The sequence below is a fragment of the Chinchilla lanigera genome, unplaced genomic scaffold (assembly GCF_000276665.1).
Source record: "Chinchilla lanigera isolate Chin_1 unplaced genomic scaffold, ChiLan1.0 scaffold00046, whole genome shotgun sequence".
Taxonomy (NCBI): Eukaryota; Metazoa; Chordata; class Mammalia; order Rodentia; family Chinchillidae; genus Chinchilla; species Chinchilla lanigera.
This window is the reverse complement of record NW_004955447.1, coordinates 5,005,181-5,022,151: the sequence shown is the minus strand read 5'-3', so window position 1 is coordinate 5,022,151 and position 16,971 is coordinate 5,005,181. Positions and strand designations below refer to the sequence as shown.

Below are 16,971 nucleotides of genomic sequence, written 5' to 3'. Positions count from 1 at the left end.
GTAGTTGCTCAGATTATCAGGTATAGGCATGTAAGATTAATCAAACAATATAAACACTAACTGTTCCTTTCAATGAACTAATAGAAATTAGTGGTACAATTATCTTTGCTATCAATAATATCAGTTTTTTCATGTTCTATAGTTATTAATTTCTTTACTCAGAACTATTTTTTCAGATTTACAGGCTTGCTATTTTGTCAGACATGCAAAAGTAAATAAGATAAAACTCAATTTCTTCAATTAATAAGTGAAATGTGCTATATGGGGATTCCACATTCAATTGGGACTGAGAGGTCAGAGAAATAATTTTTGGGTAAAGGGAGGAGAAACTCTTACTAACCCTTGTGGAGCATGTGGCCCTTGAGCTATGCCTCAAAGGATGGGTAGGCCTTGTGGGTGAATGGAGAAACAAGAACAAAAGAGGTAAGAACTACAAATATGTTTGGAGACCAGAAATTGGCCAGTATGTTGCTTGTAGACAAGCAAATGCAAATTCTAGAAAAATAAGGTTTCTCAACATTACGGAGGACTTTCAGAGTGTTAGTGATGGATTCTTTGTCTTGACTTCTAGGCATCATTAATCTTTTTGAAATGAAAAATTACAGGAAGATAGATTATCTGGCAGCTCCATCTAGCTACACTAGGAGGAAATTAGCAGGCAGGAGAACTTCTTGTGCAGATGAATTTATTAGTCTCTTAGCAGAACAGAAGCCCAGGTTCACGTAGAAGGTATGGGTATGGAAAGGGAAGCTCTGAAGAAAAGGAGAAATTAGGACCATTGCCTGGCAGAGGATTCCAAACCAAGGACAAGCGTCGCAGTCCAGAATGAGACTTTATGTACTGAACTGGAGTGACTGGGGATTAGCTATTTTAGTTGCAGATATAGACAATTTGAAATTTTGAGATATTTAACAATACAAATTCTTCTCAGTTTATGATGGGGTTGTATCTGGGTAAACCTATCTTTACAATAAATTGAAAATATTATAAGTAAAAAATGCATTTCATATACCAACTTACTGAAAGTCATAGTTCAGCAACATATGCACTATAAAGAGCTGCTTTCTTAACCTCATGATCAGGTGGGTAACTGGACGTTATGTCTCACTACTATTTTCCAGCAGTGTAGACAGTATCATAGTTTACACTGCTAGAGGGGGAAAAGTTCAAAGTTCAAAATTTGAAATGTAGAATTTACTACTGTATTGCTTACACAAGTTGAAGACTTGTCAAGTTAAACTATTATATAATCAGGGACCACTGTATTTAATTTCATTTTACTTGTGTGGTAACTCCTAGAAAGGTGTATCTAAGCTGAATAAAGATTTTGGGATGGAGGTATCTTTTCTTGAAGTCATTTTTATAGAAGTAGTGTTTAAAGCTCTGAAAAAGAGTATGTGACTAACTTATTACATTTGGATAGAAATATATACAGACTTACTATGTAAATTTCTAGGTTCATATAGACCACATGATTTTGAGTTCATAATTTGATTGTTATAGCCTAAATTGCCCAATAATACCTAGAAGCAAATGCCAGTTATGATTGTGTGTGTGTGTGCACATAAGTGCATGCATGCACAAGTATGTGTGTGTATAAAACTTAGGGAGCCGCTTATGAGCATTAACAAACATGATCACACCATTGTCCTACATGAAGTCATTTTACATATGAGACTAAAAATGCAGTGATCTATGCCCCAAGGAAAATTGAATTTTACTATGTTTACAAATAGGAAGAAGGAAATTTAGCTGTTCTTGTTTTACTAACCTATGCTAATACTAGAAAAACAGTACAGTAGTCAAATTAATGAAAGGAAGCTACATAATTACTCATGCTGAGTGCTTTTGCATGTGTTTCAACAGTTGACGGAAGGACCACACCTACTTCATTAAGCCATCAGAGCTTAGGACATGGTATGAGGAGGCAAAGGTCAAAGGTTTAATACTGCACAAATTTTCTCCTCTAGCTCACAGGAATAGGTTGAGCATTTATTCTTATTTGCTTTTGCAAATGTGTGCACCTTTGGTAGTGAGCTTACACTCTCACTTCCACCTCCACCCCTCAAAAAAAAAAAAAAAAGGAAAAAAGAATGAAAGAAAAGAAGAAAAGAAATATTTAATAAAACAAGGTGGTATTAGCAGAAGCTACACCTTCCGTAGGCCACATTGATTACCTAAGGTTGTTGTGCTTAATGTCATATGCTTTTCTTGTGTGATGCAACACTTTTCTTATTTTCCATATTGTACCATTTTCTAGGATATCAGAAACAAAATTGCTGATGCAGAAATGTTTATCATATATGGAGGGTAATGCTGAGTACTTATTTTGTAATTTATTACCTCTTAAGTTTTGCAGCTTCTGGAGACATTGCTCCCAGAGATTTCCCAAGTTTCCTTTTGATCTTGATTTTATTTCCTATTTCCCTGCACTCCCATCTGCTACAAACACACTTGGTTCCCTGCTGCTCCTCAACCATAAGAGGCTCCTCCAGTTGGGGCTCTGTGCTTGCTGTCCTTTGGCCTGGAATACACTTACCCTAGGTTTCTACAAGGTTCTCTCTCTTCCTTCCTTCAAGACTTCCTTCAACTGACATCCCAGTGAAAACCTCCCTACAGCCCTGTTTAAAATTGTACCTCTTCCTGGTGCTTTATTGTTACTTGCTTTCTTATTTTACAGACAACTTCCAGCCTCCAAATAAGCTATACAATTTGTCTGTTTTGCTGTGTCTCCTCTCACTGGTTTACAGGTTCCACAAAGGTAAATGATCTTACCTGACTTCCTACTAACTTCTTTAGCATGGCTCCACTATTCATATTTCTTTATATTCAACACAGTCTAGAACTTCCCCAAAAAGCCACTGATGAGGAGAGGGACTGATTGTGATACTGAGAACACTGGAGAAGAGCGTGGCATATGCCCAGAACCACAGTCTTTAGGAGTACGGCTTATTTAAAAACTTTTCAAGGAAAGCATCTCTTGATGTTAGAAGGCTTACTCAAAGGTACTTCCTTTTAAAATCAGAATTTAAAAAAATAAGATAACTTAGAGTTAGCCGCACTCATGAGTCACTCAGCATTTGATTGCCAGGATCTGCAGTTACTGGGACTGTGTCTACTGTGTTTGAGTAGTGTGAAGAGCCAAACTGTAGCCAAACCCAAGGACACATCCCAGGGAGACAGAGTCTAACTAGTGAGATCTCCACAGCGGGGATAGAGTCTCTCTACACTCACAGACCTTCAACTGCAGCACTTGAGAAATGAAAAAGCAAGGCAATGAGATGCCTCCAAAAACCCTTAACTGCTCCAAAATTCAGAGGCACTGAAGTAGAGGAAACCACAGGCAAATAACTAAAGAAACAAGTGGTCAAATGTTTTAAGAGATAAAAAACATATTAACAAAAGCATCTAAGACATTCAGTAAGCTCAGTGAGGATTTAATTGCACAGGTACAAGATTTTACTAATAAAATGTTAAATGAGCTTAAAGAAGAAACCAATAATAAGTTAACTGAGTTAAACAACACAACCCAAAATATGAATGACCATTTTGGCAAAGAATTAAAAATTATGAAAAGAAAGCAAGCAGAAATGTAAGATAAGAGAAATTCAGTGGAAAACACATGTAGCAGATTTGAACAATGGTAGGGCAGAGAATAAGAACCTGAAGACAGGGTGAATGCAGTAGATGATGAACTCAGTGATACCATACAGATTGCAACACATCATACAAACCGGACCCAAAAGCTTCTTGATGACTCAAAAACCCCAACAACCTCAGAATTACAGAACTAAAGAAAAATATCAGAAGGCAACTCAAAAGAGTATAAAAAATTTACTCATTGATATCATAGCACAAAACTTTGCAAGTCTAGAAAAGGAATTCAATATCTAAGTTAAATAGGCATTAAAACTCAAAATAGCCATAATCAGAAAGGACTTCTCCAGGACACGTCATAATCAAAATTTCAGAAATTAAACAAAAGGACAAAGTACCAAAAGGCATTAGGCTTGCTATGCAGCAAATAACCTATAAAAGCAAGCCCATCTGAATAATGTGCATTTCTCAGTAAAAACGTGAAAAGTCTTGAGAATGAACAGTTTCAAGCTGTAAAACAAAATAATCATTAACCCTGACTTGGTTAGCCTATAAAATTAGTTTTTGAAATTAATGGAGAAGAGAGATTTTCTGTGACAAAGAAATCCTTTAAACACATGACCAATACAGAATTTCTTTAAATATATAACCATTAAATCAGGACAAATGCTTAAGAGAATTCTAGACAGAAACAGGGAGACCACCGGCACCAAAGAGCCCAAAGAAATTATACAGCAAATTAGGAGAGTAATTAAACAAAACAAAATAAAACTAAACAAAACAAACAAAAAAGAAACACAGACGAATCAGCACTAATATAGTAAATGCCTTACAATAACTCTCAATGTCAGTGGTCTTAACTCTCCACTCAAATGACAGAATGGCAGACTGACTCAGAAGAGAAAATGCACCAATATATTGCCCACCAGACTCACAGCTCATCCAAAAGGAAGCATGTGAATTGAAAAAATAAAAAAGGGTGAAAAATGGCACTCAAATCCAAAAGTATGCAGGAATAGCTATCTTATTTTCAGATATGTTAGACTTCAAACCAAAAGTGATAGGAAGAGGCAAAATTAGGCACTACGTGCTCATAAAGGGAAAAATTCAACAGGATGAGATAACAATTGTAAATATTTAGGCACTGAATGTTGGCACACCCAACTTCATAAAACAAAAACTAGTGCGCATAAAAGGACAGACAGATGCCAATACAATAATAGTAAGAGACTTCAATACCCCAATTCACAATTAGATAAGTAAACTACACACAAAAAAAAACTCAACAAAGAAATATCAGTTAAACCATACCACTGAACAAGTAGCCTTAACAAATATCTACAGAGTGTTCCATTCAACAACAGAATACATACTTTTCTCAGCAGTACATAGAAGATCTTATAAAGTAGACTACATTTGAGACCATAAACTGTGTTTCAATAAATACAAAATAACTGAAATATTTGTGCACATGCTATTGGATCATAGCAGAGTAAAGGTACAAATCAAGAGCAAAAGAAACACCAGAAAGTAAACACTAAACACAAAACATATGGGAATTACATAATAAATTACTGAACCAGATAGTACATTATTGAATTAGATAATAGTTATTGAATAACCAATGGACCACAAAAAGAACTCAGAAAACATCTAGCCAAACTTACCAAAAACAAAAAAGAAACACAAAAAAGAAAACACAAAAAAGAAACACAAAAAAGAAAAAAAAAAGAAAAATTCATATCAATACCAAATGTCATGGCACATACATGTAATTCTAGTATTAGAGACTGAGGTAGAGGACTCAGTGCAATTTTAAGGCCAGCCTGGGCTAATAATGAGTTCAAGGTAAACATGAACTACATATTAAGACCATTTCTCAAAAAGAAAAACAAAAACACCCTCTCCCCAAAAAAGAACAAAGAAATACCATATGAATACAATCAGAGATTTAAAAAGGCAAAACCACATAGGACAGCACCAAAATCCAGAGGATTATAAAAAGCTACTTTGAAGCATTATATTTCAACAAATTAGACAATCTAGAACAAATTGAAAAATTACCTGTGAATTACCAAAATTGAACCAAGAAAATACAAAACCCTGAATAGAACAAACAGGAAATAAAACAGAGACAGTGATAAAAACTCTACCTACTAAGAAAAACCCAGGATATAAGAGGTTTATCACAGAATTCTACCATAACTTTAGGGAAATTCCATACTCAAACTTTTCCATGAAATTGAAAGGGAAGGAGCATTGCCAAACTAAATTCTAGAAGCTAGCATTTCCTTGATATCTAAACCAGACTAGGACTCAACATAAATAAATATGGGCAAATATTCTTAAGGAACATAAATGCAAAACTTCTCTAAGATACTGACAAACAGAATGCAACACATCACTGAAAAGATCATATATTGTGACCAAGTCAGCTTCATACCAATAATGCAAGGATGGTTCAACATATGTAAATTAATAACTGTAATACATCACATAAGCAGGAGCAAGGATAAAAATCCATGATCATCTCAATAGATGCAGAAAAAAGCCTTTGGAAAATCCAGTGTCCACTCATGGTAAAAACCCTGATGAAAATAGATATAGAAGAATTTTATCTCAGATTGAAACCAATTTATGACAAATTCTCTGTAAATATCACACTAAATGAGAAAACTTAAACACATTTCTTCTGAAATCAGGAAAAAGATAAAAGTGTCCACCCTCACAAACTCCTGTTCAATGTAGTACTCAAATCATTAGCCACCAGAACCAGCCCAGTACTCAAACTGTTAGCCAGAGTAATCAGGCAAAAGAAAGAAATGAAAAGGATATGAACAGAAAAAAAAGTCAAGCTATTCTTATTGCAAATGATCTGACCATTAATGTAGAAGACCCGGAAATACCCACCAGGAGGCTCTCATAATTAATAAATTCAACAATATACCAGGATGAAAAATCGACACACAAAAGTTAAGTGTTCCTGTACACCAACAATGAATCCACTGCCAAACAAATAGGCAAAACAATCCCATTCATTATAGCTTCAGAACAGTTAAATACCTATGAATCAAGCTAATCCAGGAGGTGAAAGACCTCTATAAGGAAAACACAGTACTTTGGAAAAAGACATTGAAAAGACATAGGCAGGGGCTGGGGATTTACCTCAGCGGCAAAAGCACCTGCCTGGCAAGCGCAAGGTTGTGAGTTCGGTTCCTGGTACCGGAGAAAAACCGAAAAAAAAAAAAAAAGAAAGAAAAAGAAAAGACATAGGCAATACAGAGGCAACCCCATGCCTGGATAGGCAGAACCAAGATTGTCAAAATGGCCAAATAACCAGAAATGAAGTACAAATTTAATTAATTTCAATAAAAATACCAAAATTATTTCTCATGTAACTTTGAAACAGAATCTTAAAATTTATGTGGAACCAAGAAAGACCCAGAATAGCCAAAATCAATCCCAAGCAATAAACGATGCAGGAGACATCACAACCCCAGATTTCTTTTCTTTTTTTTTTTCCAGATTTCTAAATATACTATAAAGCAACAGTGATAAAACAGCATGGTACTTGCACAAAAAATGGACATATGGATGAATGCAACCCCAACTGGACAAGAAATAGCACCAAATGGATTATATCAAATTAAAAATCTGCCTAGCAAGTGCAACAACCAACAAATTGAACATACAACTGTCAGAATAGGAAAAAATTTTACCAGCTGCCTCTCACACAGAGGACTAATATATAGAACATATAAAGAACTCAAAAAATTTGAATCCCCAGATAAAAGACCCAAGCAAAAAGTAGGCAACTGAAGTAGACACTTTACAAAAGAAGAAGCACAAATGGCCAATAAGTACATAAAAATGTTCAGCATCTTTGGGCATTAGAAAAATACATTGAGAAAACCAACACCCAGATTCCACCTTCTCCAGAAAGAATGGCCATCATCACAAACTTAACAAATAACAAATGCTGGTGAGGCTGTGGGAAAAAGGAATCCTTCTACCTTGTTAGTGGGAATGCAGACTAGTAAATTCCTATGGAAATCAAAATGGAGATTCCTAAAAAACAACAATAGCAGTAACTAGAAATCCCATTTGATCTGGCTATACCTCTTCTATCTTCCACAAGGTGTTAAAGACATCATGCTACAGTGTTACATACATATGCATGTTTATAGCAGGACAACTCACAATAGCTAAATCTTAGAAATGGCTTATATGTCCACCAGAGATGAATGTATAGCATAAATTTGAGTTATTTGTAGGAAAATTGGTACACCTTGATACCGTAATGCTCAATGAAATAAATCAGACATAGAAGGTGAAATATTACATGGTTTCTCTTACAGAATATCTTTTCACTTACCTCATTGCTGGGACAAAATACCGGACTCCCACAATGTAAAGGAGAAGAGATTTATTTTGGCTTATAGTTTCAGAAGTTTCAGTCCACATTTGACAGGATTAAATACAGTAATGGAATGGTAGAAGGGCCTCAGCAGAGGAAAGTTGCTTACATCATGGTAGCCAGGAGCAGAGGGAGAAAGGAGGAGCTGGGAGTGAGAGATACCCTTCCAAGTTATGTTCTCAGCGACTTCCCGCTTTCATCCACACCTGACCTCCTAACAGCAAGCCATCTATATGCTTCTATTATTCCATCACCTTCTGAAAACACTGCATATGAGCATGTGAGGCTTTTGAAGGACATTCTTGTTGGAAATACAAGTATGAGAAATGTACTGTATTTTTTTTTTTGTCTTTTTGAGACAGTGTCTCTCTATGCAGTTCACGCTGGCCTTAAGCTCATTTTGTAGCCCAGGCTGGTCTCAAACTTGCAACAATCCTCCTGCCTCAGCCTCCCAAGTGCTGGGATTACAGGTGTGCGCCACCACACCCAGCTTGTATCAATAATTTAAAGAAAAAATAAAAGATAGATGATAGGAAACAGAGAGACAGACTTTGTGGAGTTGGGAAGGAGATCTATAGAAGGTGGGAGAAGGTAGGGGAAATATGAAGAATTAGGATGTAATAGCGTATGTACCAATCTCCCACAATAAATGTATTTATTATAGTTGTAAACACATACTAATAGAAAAAAAAGAAAAAAAGGAGTTTATTCCTCAAAATAAAAATCAGAATTCTGACAGTTCAGCACCCATCATTGGAAATGGAAGTCTTTGTAGATGCTTATTGGTGGTCTTTGTTAGATATTTACCTTGTGTTATTTTAGACTAAGGAAGATGACTGTATATCTGTGTTGTCACTTGGGTCTCGCCTTCTCAAGCAAATGGTCTGGCTAGAAGGATGATAAGGTTTGAAGAATGCTGCTGGACTCAGGTTGGTTAAGCTTGGCAGGTTTTCCCTCACTCAACACAGTAGTAGATTCTGCCTTGCATAATAATAAGTCAGAGGTGTCTGGAGACTGCATGACATTTTTGTGAAAAGCCAGTTAATGACTTCAAAGGATATTATGATTATTGCTCTATCACACTGGTCTTTATAGGAAAGACATATTTGCTGGCACTGTATGGTTGAGCAACAGGTGGTTCTTGTTTCCACAACTGAGATTATGAAATTTCTTTCTGAAAATGGTCACAGTGGTATTACAGTGAAGGTGGCACCATTTATGAAGGTGACCCCTATGCCTTGGTGATTTGAATCAAGAGAACAAATGGAAATATTTCTTCAGGAAGTTTATGATGTTAATATTTCAAATGTACTTCTCTAGAAGTCATTAGATTCTTAATGTGATGAGACTCAAACTTTTATTTACCCTACTGTTGTCAAAGAAATGTACCCAATATTTTCATACCAGTGATTGTAAGAGAAAGAGCCCTGACGCAGGTCGCTTGTCTATCTCCTTGATGATTATGTTTCGGGATCCTAGCAGATACTGCAGAGGACACTGCTGCTCACTGTTAGTACTGTGTTCCTTCTGAGTTGCAAAGTGTAGTCACTGACAAGGATATGGAGTCCAGATTAGTTTTAAGTAAAAAACCCACTGTTTAGTTGAACACTTGCTTCCTTGTCTGTTTCGCCCAATACAGACAAACTAGCATTTTTTTCCTAGTTTAGTTTTCAAAGAAGTAAATTTCCTTTTCCTTTTTCATTTCTTATATTTTCCTTTTTTCCCCCTTTATTTTATATGACTCAAGATACTCTATGACCTTTACTGGGAATAATATTATTTTGTTCGGTCTCTGCAAATTACAAATAAATATTCATGACAGTATAAATAATATTGTTTAAATGCACTGTTTGGGAAATGAGTACTTGAATAACCTGAACATTTGAGTAGCTTTTGGGGTGAAAGTGTCCTTGCATTGGATTTGGGGGATGGTCAGATATCTCTGTAAATATATTCAAAACCATTGAGTTGGACCTTTGAAAAGGGTGAACTTTATGATATGTAAATATATTTTAATAAATCTGTTAAAAACTAAATTTATATTTTGTTGCTTTAATAACAATAAGTTATCAAGATTTCTGTAAGTAAGGACATTAAGGATAGACTTGACCTTCCAGAAACAGAAAAAGACTCAACAACCCATTTGGTTCAAGCAATTTCCTAGGTAGCAGTCCTTAGTGTAATGACTGTTCAGTGTGACTTCCCAGGCAGACTTCTTAGTATTACTACCGATGGCAAAATATTTGTTACACACACTAGTTAAAGCATTGGATATTTGACATGATTTACTTCTTTGAAAATTTAAAGCACTTAATACCAGGATAATGTTCCACCCACTCACTTGCATTTTCTTACTTTCTAGGTGGAGTTACAAAAGTACACTGGGAATTGTTTATAAACCCATTTTATAGCCAGGTGTGGTTGTGAAGGCCTATAATCCTAGCACTTGGGAGGCCGAGGCAGGAGAATAACTGTGAGCTTAAAGCCAGCCTGAGCTACATAGTGAGTTTAGGGCAGCCTGAATTACATAGTGAGATCCTAACTTGAATGAACGAATGAATGAATAAATAACCTGGTTATAGTCACAAGATGTGTCACACATTTCAATCACCTGTCATGTGTTATGGTGGTAAAAGAGAGCCTGAGAAATCTAAGAGAAAAATTCATTTCACCCAAGCTACCAAATGACAAAAGCCGATCATTCTTTGTACGTTGCTTAATTCTCTCACTACTTCATTCCCCTTTGCAGCCTGAAATGATGTGACAGCACTGTTTCCTGAATTTATCTGAGCACAGAAACATTTCTTTTGGAAGTGCCTAGCATTTTGAGGAGCACCCTGCTCTTAACACTCAGGAAAATGCTGCTCTGTGAGCTTTGACTTGCCTGAGGCACTGGGTGCTTCTCCTAAGGAATGGGAATGAGCAGCACGCCCAGCTTAGAGGGCATGGTTATTCATATTTAAATGCAGAAGGAAGCTGCTTGCTCTCCTCCTCTCTCTGCACTTTGAGTCCTCGGGAGGCTTTCTTAAAGCTGCACATAGCAGTTGGCGTGGCATCTTTTAGATTTTAAGTAGGTATCAGTTGCCTGTTAAAATGCAAATTCTTAATTAGTGTGTTTGTGGCTGGGCCCAAGAGTCTTCATTTCTCACAGATTCTCAGAGGACTAACTGCACACATTATATTTTGTGCAATAAAAGTTTTAGATATATTGAGAGTAGTTCAGAGACAGAATGGAGTGGTTTTATGAACGCACATTGGTTTCTTTTCTCTTTCCTAAAGTCAAGCTCAAGTCTTCTTTTGCTAGAGAATCATGACGACATTCGAAACCTTAACTTTTGGCTTCATCAAAGTATACTGACCCGGGGCTGGGGATTTAGCTCAGTGGCAAAGCGCCTGCCTAGCAAGCGCAAGGTCGTGAGTTCAATTCCTGGTACCGGAAGAAAAAAAAAAAAAAACACAAAGTATACTGACCCTAATACAGAGCTACATATATGTTTGCTTTCTATAGAAAATGAAACAATGAAAGATTTGGGGTCAATGATCTGTGACCCTGAATAGAAACCATCAGGGTATTCTCCACTCATCATGGTCTCTCCAAAACATGTCTCAAAGAGGTAGGGATTTTGATACCCTGGAGGAGAAGGTGGCAGTGGTTTGTTTGTTTTTGCTCATGCATCTTGCATGTGTGATTGCTAAATAAAGACCCACATTAAAAATATTCTATCAATTGCCAAAGAGGCAGCCTGTTTAATTTGGATGGAGGGATGTATACCACGTTGTTAATATTAGTTATAACACAACATTTTAAGGACAGAGTGGGAAGGTGGACAAGAAATAGATCAGTAAGGTTAGAGGTTAAAGAAGTAAAAAAAAGTCTACCAATAAAGGGCTTAACACATGACATGCAAGATATTGCAGCACAAATTAAGTGACATAAATCAGGGGAAGCAATGGAGTACAGAATCCAAAAGTGTACAAGAGCTGTTCTCTCAGGGTCACAGATTGAGTGTTATTACTGGCAACTTGGTGAGGAGGGGTGGAAACTGGAATTAGAGCTCCACTGATATTCACCACAGGTTGGTTCCGTTTAAGTCATATATATTGTAAATAGTAATTGTTTGCCTAGGAAAAAAATAAACAAAAACAGCGCTTCTAGTGAATCATGGGCCAAACCTTAGTTGTCTTAAATGGTCTTGAGTAATGTTTAATTGCATCAATATGTTTAAAAAAAATCTTGTACTCAATCCCTTCTGAATTTAATCCTAGTGGCTTCTTGCCCAGATTGTTTTCAGAAGCAGCAGAAAGAACTGAGCTATTCTTTATCATTTTCCCAGGATGATTTTGTGACATAATAAAATGAGCAGTTTCATGGTCTATGAAATGAGTATATTTTGGCTGTGCAATAGAACGTATTCATCAGATACGCTGACTGCGAGTTCTTTAGCCTGGGAGGCAGCAGGCACAGAGAAGGGTAGAGGATCCTAGAATCAGGTGAGTGGCTCAGACTTCAGTTTTCTAATTTTCACTGAGCAAGGAGCCAGTGGGTTTTCTCCTCACCTCCACACTCTTGCTTTTCTTCTCTCCTTCACCCTGGTGGTTCCTTCTCACTTCTGATTCCTCGCTGGGACAGATTCTCCCACCTTAACTACATACTCTCCACCCTGGTGAACACTTTATTCCTTGAGAGGTCTGCCTGCTCACATCTTTATTATCTGTGTCTTCATTTCTATCATCTTCCAATAGATTATAAACTCCAGGGTAGATAGTGCATAAAGCACAAAAAGGACAGACTCCCAATCTAGGCTAATCGGATTCAAATCCCACTTCTACCATTTACATGAACCTGGGAAATCATTTGCTTTCACAGTTGCTTTATCTGCAAAGTGGAGATAACAATAGGAACTGTTTCTGGGTTGCTGGAAACCGAAAGGAGTTAGAAGTTGGTGAACGCAGGTAGAACAATGTCTGGTGCTTGGTTGGTTCTATATCAATGCTAGCAAATCAAATATATGAAAAGAGGAGACTGTGATTGTGATTTGTTCCTAAACTTTTCCTGAGGTAAATCTGAACAGTAAGGGGTGGAGTGTGTGCTGGACGGGAGACTTTGTCTACGCTGTAAACACGGTCAGGCTTTTCACATGACGGTGAAGAGCTGTGTGCATAAGGGGCTTTTCTCTGTATCCTGAACAAATGCATCTGTTTACTCAGTTTCTTCTGTTTTTATATAAAAATGCCCATCCAGTACTAGCCCAGTGGAGACCTGTATTTTTAATCACTATGTGAGTAATACAGAAAGTATAATAGAGATACACTCTCACTATAGTACAAGAGTAATAACCTGCATTTTGTAATCAGTTCCATGTGACTATTGGCAAGTGTCAAAACTTCTCTGAGGCTTAGTTTCCTCAGACACTAAGTGGAGGTAACCACATACCCCAAAGCATTGCAAGGATTAATTAACTGTAAATTCTTTGTCCTTTTTCTATACAAAGTTTACCTTTAGCTAAACAATATAGTTTTTTAACTTGTGATAGAACTGGTATTCCTTTTATTATTTTATTTTAATACATTTGACAAATGAAGATGATAAATATTTAGGTTGTAGAACATAATTTTTGTAATAACATTTTATAAGGTTGATGGCATTTTGCAAGGTTGATTGTCACTAAACGGTAGCAGTGGCGTTGTGCTTCAGAACAGTCACTTCCGCTTTCCTACCATTCAGGCGCACACGCTGATTGGTTCAGGATTAAGTGGGCTACGGAGGGGCCAGCAGCTGGTCCGTTGGCCTTTTTATCTGTGCTCTTTCTATTGTTTTTGCAACCCATGATATGTGGGTATTTTATAAATACACTATTTACTGAGTGAACATTGAACAAATGAATAACTATTGAGTACTTTTAATATAGTGTGTGCTGAGGACATTTTAAAAAAATGACCAAAAAATTGTCCCTGACCAAAGGCACTTCTGTCTTTATGAGAGAAGATGAGACGGCTTCCTAGAAGCATTTTCATTTTCACTGAATCATCCCTTTTCATGAGAACACTCTTTCCTTAATCTTTTTTCTGCTGCCATGCTCTTTTTCATCTCTCTTTTCCTATCCCTACTTTACGTATCTTTTGTTAATTGCTTCTCCTCTACATAATGGTCCTCTATTCATCTTTAAGTGTCTATTGCTATTCTATGCTCCATCTGGGTCTTTCTCTCTTGTTGATCTCATCCAATCATTCTTAATTATCATTTAAACCAAGAGTTCTCCAATCTTTGCATGCATAAGAATTACATCGGACTTAGAAGAGTGCAAATTCCTGTATTTTCAACCCAGACAGATCATTTCAGTAGGGCTCATTGTGCAGAAATGAATTCTGCATTAATTTAACAAGTTCCTTGGAAGAGTAAGATAGAGGATTCCCCAAAGTTTACACTCAGAAAAACATTTCAACTGCATATGATTTTCAGAGAGTAATACCCAACTGTACCCTTCATATGCCCACTGGGGGCTTAGCACCCAACATTTCAAATGCTGACTTCTTCATCTTCTCCTTTTTAACACTCACAACCTCCCCCTGCCCCATGAAACACACTTTTCTGGAATTTTCTTTCTCAGTAAGTGACATCAGAATCCACCAAGTTTGTGGTGGATTAACTAATGGTCAACATGTAACGCCCAGATGAACTGAGTCAGCGAGGTTCTGGGTGTGGAATCCACCTGAGAATTGTTGCCAAAATGCATAAAAGGAGAACAAGGGAGAGATGGCACGTTGTTGATATTCCTGGAGAAGCATGCTGAGGCTGGTTTCTCTATGTGGCTGTTCTTGCTGGAGCAGCACAGGTCCTTACTGTCCTCCCTGTTGCTGGGGACGGCTGCAGTTCTCTTTGGGGGTGTTCTGGTCTTGGCCTTGAACATTGCTTCATGGTTCCAGTGCAGCACCCTCAGCCTGCTGGCACAGATCCTTCACCTTGCTGGCACAGACTTTCTAGCTTCCGTCACTGGGTTTTGACCTTTCTGGTGCAGATCCTTCACATAGACTTGCATGAGACATCGTCGTGGGCTCTAGGCCACCAACTGGACTCATGTGGGACATTATCATGGGATCTAGGCCATTGGCTGGATTCTTTGGGTCTCTAATGCTTGGACAGATCTCTTCTGGCATTTGACTTTTTGAATGAATACTACAAGATAAGGCTATAAATTTGTGTCCGATAGTAAGTCGATTCTCTTGTAAAACCCTAATTACAGCAAAGTTATTTATGTGAAAGCCTGAAAATCATTCTTGACATTTCTCTCACACCTGACATTCAATTCAATGTTTTCTTTATATTTCTTAAACGTTTCTCAAGATTTATTACTACTCTTTTTATTTCCACCATGTTCGTCCAATATTCCTCTTTCCCTTACTGAAAAACTGAACTGGCCTCCAGCTGGTCTTTTCATTGATAAATACCTGCCTGTTTCATAGAGGTCCTTCTCTACAGGGAGCCAGAGGTACTTTTGAAGCATTCTAACATAATAATGTCTCTGTCCTGAAGTCTGTAGCACTTTTGCAATTCTCCTAGCATATAATTTCAGATCATTAATATGGCCTTCAAAAAACAGTATGATTTATTTTTTGTCTCTACTATAGTTTCTGCTTAAAAAACACTTTCTCAGAGAAGCCGTCCATGAACTTGGAACTTGTTTTAGGTCTTTCTATTACAATACTGGTTTCAGTATTCTCTTATTAAATAAATCAAAATGAAATTACATATTTTCATGTTGATCATTAATATGTTTGTCTTTGGCTTGAAAGGCTGTGATTTCCCATACAAACTCCCCTTGCTTTGCTGAGATTTCCACAGAATAAATGTTTTCAATGACAGTTGCTTCCATTCATCTTAATTAAACAAAACCCTTAAACTTTTCTTCATAGCACTTACCATCACTATACTTAGATAGCTATTTGCTTATTTAATTTTTTAAAGTGTCTGTTTTCCCAGTAAGCAACATGACAGCAGGGTTTGGACCTTTTGGTTCCAGTTCTGTGTGTCTAGCACTTAACAACTCTGCAGACAAATTAAGCACTCAAAAAGCAGATATTGGTTCAATTAATGAATTGTAAAGTACATTAGGAGTAAAAAGATAAGAACCTCTAAAGGAGATATTAAACACAGCATTTAGGTGAATAGAATTCAAAATGGCTTATTTACTATACAATACTAAAGGTTGCTGTTGAGCAGAGTTATTTCAGGTTTTCCAACGATTGATTTTGCACCTCAGGGACTGTTACCTGCTCTGGGGGACCATCAGTGGTGAAAACCATAGAACCGGCTATCATCTCACAAAAATAGGCGGGGTAACAGAAGAGATGAGGTTGGGCAGAGGGCACAAAATTTGAGAGAGGGAAAATGACAAGAATCCAATAGTGGAAACTAAGAAAGTTTGATCAGACAGTGGTGTTTTGGAAGCTTTCAAAGACCAGGTTTCAAGGCGGGAATGTTCTGCTATAGTGGTTCAGAAAACTGAACACATAGAGCTGCCTACTGGATTTTGTAACATGGATGATCAAGGAAGGCACCAGCGACCTCAGAGCTGTGGGCCTGAGAAACTATCTGTAATGGGTTAAGAGAGAACATGTAAAGGTACGCAAGTGCACACTGTGTGATCCAAAAATTCACTTGTAGAAACATACCAAGAGGTCATGCGTGCATATTTCTATCATTGGACTTATTTAAGATGTTCAAAGCTGCTTTATTTGGAATGACAAACTACTAGAAGAGTAGTTAAATTATACGATGCTCTTATAATGGAATATCATGTAACTGTGAACATGAGTAAACTATCACACACCTTATAAAACATAATTTTGTTCTCATTTGTTTTAAATGGAGGTAAACTAAACCACATGTTCTATGGGATAGATCCATAAGTGATAACACCATAAAGAAAATGGTGAGAATTAGGGCACCATGTTTGATA

The 16,971-nt window shown here is 37.0% G+C and overlaps 1 protein-coding gene across 1 annotated transcript in view; it reads right to left on the bottom strand.

The window, feature by feature from the left end:
• LOC102011064 (transmembrane protease serine 11D) overlaps nt 1-16,971 on the bottom strand; it is an 82,230-nt gene that overhangs the window by 60,008 nt on the left and 5,251 nt on the right. The gene's annotated exons all lie outside the window — the stretch shown is intronic.